Here is a 12,376-nt window from a genome sequence, read left to right as displayed (position 1 = left end):
TAATCTCTATATTCCTCTTCATTCATCAATTTATTTATTTATCTATCTATTTATTTATCTGTCTACTTGTCCTTGTTCAATCTCCTTGCCACAAAAACAATAAACAAAATGCAAATGGTAGTGATGGCGCTGGTGGTAGTGGTGGTAGTGGTGGTGATGGTGAAAAACAAAATAAATAAATAATATCAGAGGTGGGTTGCCGTGGTGGTGGTGGTGGTGGTGGAGCAGGCGGCCGAGGAACCCCAGGTGAGGAACGCAGTCAAGGTGATATCAGTCATAAGCCTCTGATTTATGAAGCCAGTACTCGGGCGGCTATCTGTGGCCCTCATCCTAATCCTGATAGTCCGGCATGTTATCTGGGACGAGAGAGAGAGAGAGAGAGAGAGAGAGAGAGAGAGAGAGAGAGAGAGAGAGAGAGAGAGAGAGAGAGAGAGAGAGAGAGAGATAATGTACGGTGCCTATTTAAGTCTTAAATTTACGTATACATGTTCGCTTATCATCATTTCCTGACCTTTATTGTTATTATTGTATTTTATTCTATTCTATTCTCTCTCTCTCTCTCTCTCTCTCTCTCTCTCCTCTTTCTCTCTCTCTCTCTCTCTCTCTCTCTCTCTCTCTCTCCTCTCTCTCTCTCTCTCTCACCTCCCCTCTTCTTGTTTCCCTCCTCTTCCTCCTCCTTCTCATCATCACTATACCCAACTATCTTCAATTTACTATTCCACTCATTTATTACCATTTATCCTCCTCCTACTCCTATTCCACCCTCCAAGCAGGTAGATATCCTACATAAAATCCTACAAAACCCACCACCACCACCACATCCTTTCCTGTCTTTCCCCTGCTTTCCTATTCTTTCCACCCTCCCTCCCTGCTCCTTCTCCTCTCCTCCTGCTGCCACCTCCTGCTGCGCCGCCTTCAGAGTGACGCCAACCAGTCCCACCAGCTGTAAATTCTGCCATTACAGCCCACCCGTGACCGTGGTACTGAAGGCGTGTGGGGCGGAGGGGACACGGGCGGCGAGGAGCAAGAGGCAGGGGAAGGTGGAGGATGGGGACGAAGGTACGGACGAAGACAAGGGTGGACGAGAATACAAAAGGAAGACGACGAGGAGGAGGAAGTGGATGGGGGGTTAAGGTGGTGGTGATGAGGAATGTGAGGAGGAGGAGGAGGACGAAGAAGACGACGACGAAGAAAAAGAAAAGAAAGAAAGAAAGCAAGAAAAAGATAGAGAACATAAACTAATCCTGGGTGGAAAAGAGAGATGATCCTAAGAAGTAGTAGAGAGACAAACGTGATGAGTGAAAATGAAGAGAAGGGGGGGAAGGGGAAGGGAAGGAGGAGAGGGTGGCGGGATGGGCGGATGGGTGGATGGGCGGTCGCGGCGGGGGTGGGTGGGCGGGCGCTGCGGGGGTCGTGTTAGCGCCCGTGTTCCTGCCGGGTCGGGTTGCCTCGGGTCAGCTGGGTCGAGGTGCCGGATTATGAGGCCCTAAAGCTGCGGGTCGTGGACGGCGACGTTGCGGTATGAATCCCTAAAGCGTCCTGAAGACCTGAAACCCGCTCCGAATCCCCTAATGAGACAGTACTTCTACCTGCGAAACCCCTAAATGAACCATGGAGTGAAACAGAACCCTTAAATCATTCCTACACTGTATCCATAACTCGTCCTGAAGCCCTGAAACCCTTCCCGAATAAGCCACTGAAAGAAACAGTATCCCTAAAGTGTCCTGAAGCCCTGAAGCCCCCTCTGAATTCCCTAGTGAGACCCTTGAACCCCTGAAGCCATCGAGTGAAACAGTACTCCTAAATTATCCCGGAAACTCTGAAACCCTAAATATGTCCTTAAACTCCTAAACCCTTGCTGAATGAGAACTATCGAGTGAAAAATATCCCTAAATTGTCCGTCCTCAAAGCCTTTCTGAATGAACCACTGAATGAAAACAATCAATCATTCAATCATCCCCAAAGTGTCCTGAATCCCGCTCTGAATCCCTAATGAGACAGTAGCTCTTACCTGTGAACCCTGAATGAACCAGGGAATGAAGCAGAAACTCCCAAATTACCCTCAAACAGTATCCGGGAAGTCCTGAAATCTGCCATGAATCACCACCTAATGAGACAGCAGTGACTCTTCTACTCTTGAATCCCTGAACCCATCGAATGAAACAGTAACTCTCTATAGTCTGAACCATGTTATAAAACCGTCCTGAAACCCTGAAACACTTCAAATGAACCACTTAATGAAACATGATCTGAACACATATATCCCTGAATCTGTAAAGCCCTGAAACACTTGCTGAATGAACCACCAAGTGAAACAAGACCTGAACTTTTGAATACCTGAATTCCTAAAGCGTCCTGAAGCCCCGAAACCCTTAAAATGAACCAACGAATGAAGCAGGACCCGAACCCTTAAATCTGGATCCCTGTAAGGAAACTGTATATCGCTGCACCCAAATTTTCACTCAATCAGGCAACCAGTCAGCCAGTTAACGCCTGAATCAATTATCTGAATCTCCCACTGAAACTATTGCTTTATGAACGCTCAAATGAGACACGATTCGAACCCCTGCGTGTCTGAATGTTAACGCATCAAGTTGAGTTCTAAGACCGAGAGCGAATGAAACCCAAATATGCATAAAACTAAATTCGTGAGGAACATAACAGAGCAGAACCGAAATAAATATGTGAGAAAGAGAGAGAAAGAGAGAGAGAGAGAGAGAGAGAGAGAGAGAGAGAGAATTAATATAGCTAAATTCATGACGAACATGAGAGAGAGACAGAGAGAGAGAGAGAGAGAGAGAGAGAGAGAGAGAGAGAATGAGAGAGAGAGAGAGAGAGAGAGAGAGAGAGAGAGAGAATTAATATAGCTAAATTCATGACGAACATGAGAGAGAGAGAGAGAGAGAGAGAGAGAGAGAGAGAGAGAGAGAGAGAGAGAGAGAGAGAGAGAGAGAGAGAGAGGGTGGGGGAGCTAACTCTTTGATCCCCCGCCAGGAGCCCCATGACCTCCCAGGACCCCCCACCGAAGGACCCCCACGCTCACCACCCCCTTCCCTACCCCGCCCTCACTCCTCCCCCTCACCCTACCCCCTCACCCCACCCTCCTCACCCCTGCAGTGAACGCCCATAAAATTAGGGTAATGCTGACCCTGCAACATTCAATAACCTCACAATAACCTCCCAGATTTATCTCAACACCACCACCACCACCACCCTCTCGCTCCTCTCTCTCTCTCTCTCTCTCTCTCTCTCTCTCTCTCGTCTCTCTCTCTCTCATTTTTCCTTCTTTTGTTGCGTTTTGATATAAGAAATTCTGAATATGAGTATTAATGGTGATTGTGGTGGTGGTAGTAGTAGTAGTAGTAGTAGTAGTAGTAGTAGTAGTAGTAGTAGTAGTAGGGAGGAGGAGGAGGAGGAGGAGGAGGAGGAGGAGGAGGAGGAGCTTTTATTACAGCTGTTGTTATAATAATAATAATAATAATAATAATAATAATAATAATAATAATAATAACAGTTTCATGGGCAGAATTCTCACGTCTTTCTTACAATTCCTTAAAATTCAGCGCCACACAATGGAGGAAAGCGAATAATGCCTTTAATTATAACCTCTCTCTCTCTCTCTCCTCTCTCTCTCTCTCTCTCTCTCTCCCTCTCTCTCTCTCTCTGGTGGTAACGTATTTCAACACATGTTTCTTTCCTTGCAAATTATTACCACATTCTACGCTCCACCACACACGTGAACCTGCCGCTCCACCACCTCCACCACCACCACTGCTATCAACACCAGCACTACCACTTTTTACTACCATCACTACTATCACGTGCCACCACCACTACCACTATCACCACTACTATTACACTGCCGCTACCACCACCACCAACAACAACAACAATAACAACAACAACACAATCATTACCTTCACCACTACCATTACTGACAATATTATGACCATCACCATAACCACCATCATTACCGCTACTATCCTTATCACTATCGCAACCACCATCATCAGAGAAGCAATCACCACCACCACCACCACCACCACCACCCACCATCACTACCACCACTACTACCAAAACCGAAGAGCACAACCAGCCCTACTATCTCTGTATGACTCACTCCTTGCCACCACCACCACCACCACCACCACCATCACCCCCACCACCACCGCCACTACCACCACCACTATTAAAAACACGTCATCATTACCATCGTCCAGCATCACACATACATCACCACCACCCACCACCTGCATAACATAAAAAATAGGAAAAATAATGAAAACAACAACAACAACAACAACAACAACACACACACACACACACACACACACACACACACACACAAACGACACTTTTCGGCCGCGTCAAGCTAGGTGGGCGTGGGGGGGGGGGCAAGCAAACGGGTAGGCGGGCGGGGTGGGGCGTGGTGGGGTGGCGTACTGGAGGACCAAGAGCAGGGGTGAGCCACGGGGGATGGGGAGAGAGGAAGCAGGGAGGATGAGGGGGGAGGAGTGGTGCGTGAGTTAGCAACCAGGCTGACGCTGCATCACGTGACCTAGTGACGTAATCGAGACCGGAGATAAGACACGGGAAATCGGGCAACACACACTTTCCCTTCCCCCAAAAACATTCCCTCCCTTCCCTCTTCCTCCTCTTCTCTCCGTCTTCTCTCCTCCCTCTTCTTCCAGCAGACGAACACGGTAAAACTCATGAAGTGAAATATCCTATCGGTTTTTTTTTTTTTTTCTATCTCTCTTTTCTGGTTTTAATCACGGTGCTTGGAATTATCGATGGTGCTCGGTAATGTCTGCGTGCGTGGCGCTGCGTGTTTACCTAATATTGATTCCCACGGCTGCGGAGGAGGAGGAGGAGGAGGAGGAGGAGGAGGAGGAGGAGGAGGAGGATCATAGAAATAAGGGGTGGAAGAGGAGGGTATAGAAGAAAGCAGTGAGGAGGTAGAAGAAGAAAAAAAAAAGAAAATTACAGAAGATAAAAGAAAAGAAAAGGAACATACGAGAAAGAAACAGAAGATAGAGAACGAAAGACAAAAACAGCAAAGATGGAAGAAAATTACCTACCTACGTACGTACATATACATTACATCAAGGTTTTCCTCTATTTTATCTTTTTCCTTCATGCACTTAACTCTTTCCCCATTCCCTTAAGCTTTCTTGCGCGCCTCACCATTATCACATTCTTGCCTAACCTTCCTTAACCTTCCCTAATCTTCCCATGCCTCTGACGCCGTGATGAGGCTTCCTTTAACGGAGATCGTGCCGGGAAACAAGAATCTCCTCAAACCACAGCAAGGACCATATTCTACTGCACTTCTGCGCCGCATCTTCACTACTTTCAAAGGCTCTAGCTGAAGTGACGCGGATTTTTTAAGGTATTTTTATGGTTCTACTAGCAGATTAACATGATTTCTACATTATTAACAGGAGAAACGCTCTTGAGAACACGTTTAATCATCTTTGTGGAAAATAATCGTGGTAAGACAGCAGTGTTTGTAAATAGGGGCCAAATTTAAAATGAGCGGGAATAGAAATTATACAAAAGGCTGGTGTCTCTGTCTGTCTGTCTGTCTGTCTGTCTGTCTGTCTGTCTGTCTGTCCGTCTCTCTCTCTCTCTCTCTCTCTCTCTCTCTCTCTCTCTCTCTCTCTCTCTCTCTCTCTCTCTCTCTCTCTCTCTCTCTCTCTCATTTTTTCATCAAAACTGGAAAAAAACGTGATACATGAACCAAAAATAACTAGACAAAAATAAAAAAAAACAAAATCAAAAGTCCACCATATTTTTCAGCCCAACCTTGCACTTCTCTCAGTCTCGCCTCGGTGTGCCCGTAATCATTCCCCGTGACAATGCACCACTAAATAAAAGTGTTTAAATACAATACCGAGCGAATTTTTCCACCCACGCCACCACCACCACCACCACCACCACCACCACGAAACCCAAGGCCTGATCGTCGGTGGTGGTGGCGGTGGTGGTATACTGGTAGTGGTGTTGATAGTTGCAGTGGTAGTGTTAGTAGTAGTAGTAGTAGTAGTAGTAGTAGTAGTAGTAGTAGTAGTAGTAGTAGTAGCAGTAGTGTTTGTGGTGGTGGTTGTAATAGTGCTGATAATGACAGTGATAGTGGTAGTAATAACAGTAGTGGTGCTAGTAGCAGTAGTAGTGGTGATGGTGACAGTGCTAGTGGTTACAGTGATAATGGCAGTGGTAATAGTAGTAGTAGCAGCAGTGATGGTGGTGGCGGAGGTTTTAATGGTGGTGATGGTGAGTGATGGTGATCGTTTACAAGTTAGCCGCCCTTCCTAATTGATTTTACAGCCTCCGAGTGCACGTTTACGTCACTAGTGCGTGTAAATTTCCACGCTAACCCTTCCCTTCCCTATTAACCTTCCGTACTCTCTTCTCTCACTCCCCTACATCCAGTTGTTCTCCCCTTCACTTCTCCAGACCGTCTCCCATTCTTTTTACATCCTCCTCTTCTCTCTCATTAACTTCCCTTCTTCGCTTCCTCCTCCTTTCCGTATCTATCCCCTTTTCTCCTATTTCTTTTACTTCTCTCATTCCCCTACATTCTTCTTTTTTTCCCCTTTCACGTCTCTAAACCGTTTCTTTAAATTCTTCTCTTCTCTCTTTTACTTTCCTTCGTGATCTTCTTCCGTCAGTATCTCCTTTTCTTCTTTTTCTTTTCCTTCCTTTCTTTCAGCCCTCACTTTCATCAGTCTCTTCTCTTTCCTTCGGTTCCCTTACATTCTCTTTCTCACTGGCTCTCTTCTTTTCTCCCTTTGTTTTCTCCTTTTTTTTCAACTTTTCTCTCCTCCTCTAAGTTCTTAATTCTCTACATCTTCCTCTCTCTCTTTTTCCCTTCACTTCACTCCTTTCCTTCACTATCATCCCTCATCTCATTTCCTCTTCCATTTTTTTCCTACATAGAAATTTCCCTTTCTTTTCTCCTCACTTTTTTTCTATTTTTCCTCTATGTCTCTTCTTAGCTTTCCCCCTCTATTTTCTATTATTCTCATTTTTATACTTTTTTTTTTTCCTAGTGCATGTTCTTTCAGTTTCCATGCGCAGATTACTGTAGAGTCACACACACACACACACACACACACACACAAGGACGTGAAACCTAAAACTACTGAATCGTGATTGAGATATAGAATTACACCCATATATCTGCCTGACTTCAGCCACCCACGCAGTCACCTGTACACACACACACACACACACACACACACCCACACACACACACGTAAAAGCGAAACATTTATTAGCGACGATATGTGTACCAAACCTTGAAGTGAGGAATGGTGCAGAGAGAGAGAGAGAGAGGGAGAAAGAGAGACAGAGCCTTTGCAAACTTCCATCTCACTTCTCTCCCCTTGCGTCTCACCTCCCACGACCTCCCACGCCCCAAGTAACTGTTAGTCGTGTGAATCTGCAAAATAATAAAGGGTAAAGGGGAAGGCCTCCTGTAGAGTGTTTTCTGTTTCTACTAATTGAAAGTAGGCAATATTCACTTTTTTTTTTTTTTAAGGATGTTATGGTCTATTAAATCCATCTCTCAGTCTATGAATGCGTTTCTCTATCTGTTAATCAATGTTTACCTATCTAACTCTCTGTCTCTATTTTTCTATGTATTTGTTCGTCTGTCTACGTATGTATCCCTGTGTCTATCTGTGGATCTATCTATCTGTTAATACTTTGTAAATTTCCCTTCTCCCAATCTTCCTTCCTTCCCTCCCTCCTTTACCCCAACCACCCGCAACTAGACCACAGTGCAATACTCATTCAGTCTATATATCTACTAGTCTATCAATCAATCTGTTTATCAGTCATCACACTCTGCCTCTGGATTCCACCTCCCCCTTCCACCCACCTTCACCAAACCCCTACCCCAACAAGGCCACGAAGGCACAAGAAACAACAAAAATATAATTATTCCGCTAAATCCAACATGACGAGGCGATCAGTCATCAGTTTCTTGCATGATCAACGGAATATCTTTTTTATCTGAATCACGAAAGACAAAAGTTAGTCTGGTGTCCCCCCTCCTCCTCCTCCTCCTCCTCCTCCTCCTCCTCTAGTACCCCTCGGAAGTGGTCAGCGGCAGCCTCCTCGCGCAGGTGTCTCTGGCAACACAGGTATATCTCAGTGACGTTTACCTGGGCGTGTTAAACAATAGCGGTGTAAAGCTTAATACAAGTGGTGCTTGGGGAGCCGGTGATTGGTGACGCAATGAGCCTGGGTGGAGGAGTGGGTGGTGGAGTGGGTGAGGGAGTGGGTGGGCCTCTGAACCAAGCCATTATTACATAACACTGGCGACAAACACACAGACACACGCAGATACACACAGGCGCAGAAGTGGGGCAAAGAAAAACGTCTAATGTTATTTTGGTATAGCACAGTGACTGACACACACACACACACACACACACACACACACAGGGAGGCTGAATGACTGACCGAGACGAAGAGAATTCAAGTATGAAATTACAAGACCATGATAAGTTTAATCCTGTCGCTCCTCTCAGCCTTCGCTCACTGCTCGAAAAAGTAATGTATTGCAATCTAAGTGGTCATTTCAGTCAGCCTCTCTCTCTCTCTCTCTCTCTCTCTCTCTCTCTCTCTCTCTCTCTCTCTCTCTCTCTCTCTCTCTCTCAACCCCCAATACGTGAATCGTGACCTCGCCTATCTCACCCATGACCTCTTTGACCCTTCTTTTCCCTTGCAAGACTCACGCCTCATCAACGGGATCACTAAATTACCAGCAAGCGTCACTGGATCTCCACGCATAAATATCAATTACTGTGACTTAAGGGGATCGCAAAGTTTAAACACCCTATAAACGTGTCACTCTTATTTGCCCGCCAGGAGGACCCGCCTGCAGTACTGTTCTGTTAAGTGAATTTAGGGCCTTTGTCCGGCACTCATGGCGAAGGTCTCTATTTGAGGGACATTGTAAGGGTTAAGTTTATGTAGTGGAGGGTTTAAAAGTGTGTGTGTGTGTGTGTTTGCTTTGATGTCTTTAGTTGTACTTCTACGTGTTTTGTCTGTATTTTTTTTTTTTTTATTTGGGTTTGTTAAGTTCGTTAGTTCGTTGTTTTTTTTTTTTGTTTTTTTTTAGAGTTGTTTGGGTTGTGATATGGCGCTCTGCTGCTTTTATTCTTTCTTATTCAGTTTGATTTTTGCGTCTAGTTATACCTTTATTGAATCCGCTAATGTCTTCTTTTTACTTCTTCTTCTTCTTCTTCTTCACTTTAGTTACTTTTTTTTACAGCTTTTACGTCTTACTTTTTTTTCTTTCGTATAATTTTGGTGCTCAGTCTAGTTCCGCATTTACAGCCTGATTTTCCATTTAGTTACACATGATCTCCCGCCCGTTTATCTACGCATGTTCTTAAAGCCTGCATTAAAGGCTTGAATTCACATTTTGGACTAGGTAAGCATGAACGAGACACATTTCAACTAGATAACCTTAAATCAGGTAAGCTTGGATTAGATAAGATTAAACTTGATGATAAAAGTCAGCGAATTTTAACTATATATGGTAGAACTTGAACCGGATAAGCGTGAATTAGGTAAGCTTGAACGTGGTGAGCTTGAAATTGGTTAGTTTGAATCAGATAATCCTAAACTACAGAATCTTGAACGAAGAGTAAACTTCTGAACTGGAACTAGATTAGATAAACGTGAATTAGTTACGCTTGAAACTGATAAGCTCGAAATAGATCATCCTAAACTACAGAACCACACTGAACGAAGGGTAAACTTTTTTAACTGGATAAGTAGATAAGTAGATAGATAAGTAATTTGATAAGACTGAAAATGGGTGAGACTGAACTCGAAAAGCCTGAACAAGAGAAGCTTCATCAGCCTTCTGCCTTGCCTTCGTGATATCGTGACGCTCTCGAGAGAAAAGTATAAAAGAAATGCAAAAGATTATGCATGACTGACTATTACCACGTGTTCGATTAAGTTTGATTTTTTTTTTTTTTTCCAACGTTCTTGCTCTCTCACGTATTCCATGTAAATGATGACAGGAGTAAATGGAAAGCCGTTTTGACTCCCGGATAAGTACGAGGAAGTAAAGAAACTGACGTGGTATTTTCAACGTTGTCTCCTCTCTTTCCACGTACCCGATGCCAATGACGAAAACAATTTAGGTAAACAGGAAACAGCTTATGATTCGAGTCATGGTGAGAGAGCAAAACGTTTCTGAATACGGGACTGACTCTCTCTGTGAATCTTACCGACCCGAGTGAAGCAAAGCAGGTTGGGGCAGGTCGCCTTATGTCACACCGTCACTCACAGATAAAACAATGAAACGTAACAGCACACACCACTGTAGGATTAGATAATGATAGTTTGCGTTTCAACCACCAACTTCCCGGTGATTAATGGAGTGAAACGAGTGATTACACCTTTCTTTATAAGGCTCATTAAGATCACTGAATCACCGCTCCCCTAAATAACAACATCAGCAATAACAACAACAACAACAACAACAACAACAACAACAACAACGAAAGCACTACCCTCACCACCACCCCCAAAAACCTTTAATTTCTATCGCAAACTACTTGTCTCATAGTCAAGCCTCCCTGCCAACCACGTCGCAGCGATGAAGGGAGGGAGGCGGGGCTGAGAGGCAGGCAGCGGTTAGCGCAACATACCTCTGTTTACTGCTGATTTAACTTTATCTGCATTACTTAATACGTAAGCAGAGATTATACAACATCCCACAACCATTCTCCACCCATTCCTCCCCGATCAACATATTAAAGCATCAAATTACAGCATATATAAATGGAATATAATATGTGACAGACTGATGGCAAGGCGAAAGCTATTTATCATTGTCTTTCCAGTGTTTGTGTTATTTAGCAAACACAACGACTTTTTATAACATCCTTTTGCTTTATTCTACCCGTGTCATCCCATTCAGCACGTCAGTTCATTAAATTAACGGAAATGTGCATGAAAATATAGAATCATACGAGGAACTGAGGTAATGAGGATAAACACTTGTTCACTGCTAACTATTCCTTCTCCCCATTACTGAACATCAACACCACGAGTACGAAACATCCCTAAGATTATCTTCCACTCACCCCTCTCCAGTAAACAATAATAACATCAAATCAAGACAAGATATTCGTAAAATTATGAAAACAACCAGGGCTGTAACAAACTGCGACTTGGTTACCTCACCTTGACTCCGCGACGACCAAGTTATCCTCGTTTCCTCCTCCCACTGGCCTCCTCCTTCAGTCTCGTCCGTCACACAGGTTCTCTGAAGTGTAATAGTTTCCTCGTGCTCCACTGCGCCTCCAGTAGTTGCTCAGAAAGATGAAATACGCGAGATACAGCTTGACACACACACACACACACACACTCACACACTCCTCACGCCCACATCCCTCGTTTTCTTTCCGCTTCCTCGGAGTCAAGCGAGCGTCTTTCTTTTGTTTTATGTACTTATTTATCCGTATGTTTCCTCCTTCATGCATGATATTTTACATCACCATTGACCTTTAGAAATATATTTGTATATGTATGATCTCACTTGTGGTGTTGACGTACGATACCAGATAACAGAGGCGTAGGTCAAGCGAGTGTCTTTCTTTCCTTGTTTATATACTGGATCATTCCTGCGTAATGTTTACCAGAGATATGAACCCTTATAGAATGTGTTTATTTGCCCATCAGATATACCAGACAACAACGTAGATGATTTGTGTTCTCTGTTATTTAGTTAGTATCGCTTGTTCCCTTGTGACGTCATTAATTGGTCATCGATTTTTTTTTTTTTTTTTTTTTCAAATGTTGATGCAGAATCTTGCTAACTCTTTCGCTCACTGCTACACAAATCTCCTCCAGCTCCCTCACATCTTTCTAGAGACATTTTTTTTTCTCTTTTTTTTTTCATTTTTCCTACTCGTTTCTCAAATTAACATGTAAACCGGGAAACTAAATTAAGCGACAATTCTCTTTACTCCTTCTCCGTGTATCAATGCAAAACATTTTTTCCTTCATATATTTCTAGAGACATCACCTTTTATTACGCATAGGAAACAAAATCGCGCTCCTGTTCTCTTTACCCCTTCGTGTGTCCCTGCATACATCTTTCACAGTGCCCTGGATGCTAACAACAGGTAACCAAAGCAGTGAAAAAGTTAACATATCCCTGGAATCACGAAAACACCCTTGGAAAAATATAATAATAACGAAAAAAAAAAATACAACCCCAGGATTCAGGATTTAAATGAAAACATGACCATACAATCAGCTTTTTTTTTATTAATAATACATAATTATTATAAACTCAAATCTCTCTTATCTACGTAAAGGATTGGTGCGTGGG

At 43.7% G+C, this 12,376-nt stretch overlaps 1 long non-coding RNA gene across 2 annotated transcripts in view; it reads right to left on the bottom strand.

The window, feature by feature from the left end:
• The window catches only part of LOC135105920 (uncharacterized), a 145,090-nt gene extending 133,619 nt beyond the window's left edge, over positions 1-11,471 (bottom strand). Inside the window, exon 1 of one of the 2 annotated variants that reach the window (XR_010271058.1) lies at positions 11,224-11,471. This is a non-coding gene — a long non-coding RNA (uncharacterized LOC135105920). The remainder of the gene's footprint in view (positions 1-11,223) is intronic. The other variant, XR_010271056.1, reaches the window with a different exon arrangement.
• Between the last annotated feature and the right edge of the window lie 905 nt (positions 11,472-12,376).

The sequence above is a fragment of the Scylla paramamosain genome, chromosome 12 (assembly GCF_035594125.1).
Source record: "Scylla paramamosain isolate STU-SP2022 chromosome 12, ASM3559412v1, whole genome shotgun sequence".
In the NCBI taxonomy this organism is placed as follows: Eukaryota; Metazoa; Arthropoda; class Malacostraca; order Decapoda; family Portunidae; genus Scylla; species Scylla paramamosain.
This window is presented reverse-complemented; position numbering and strand designations above follow the sequence as displayed.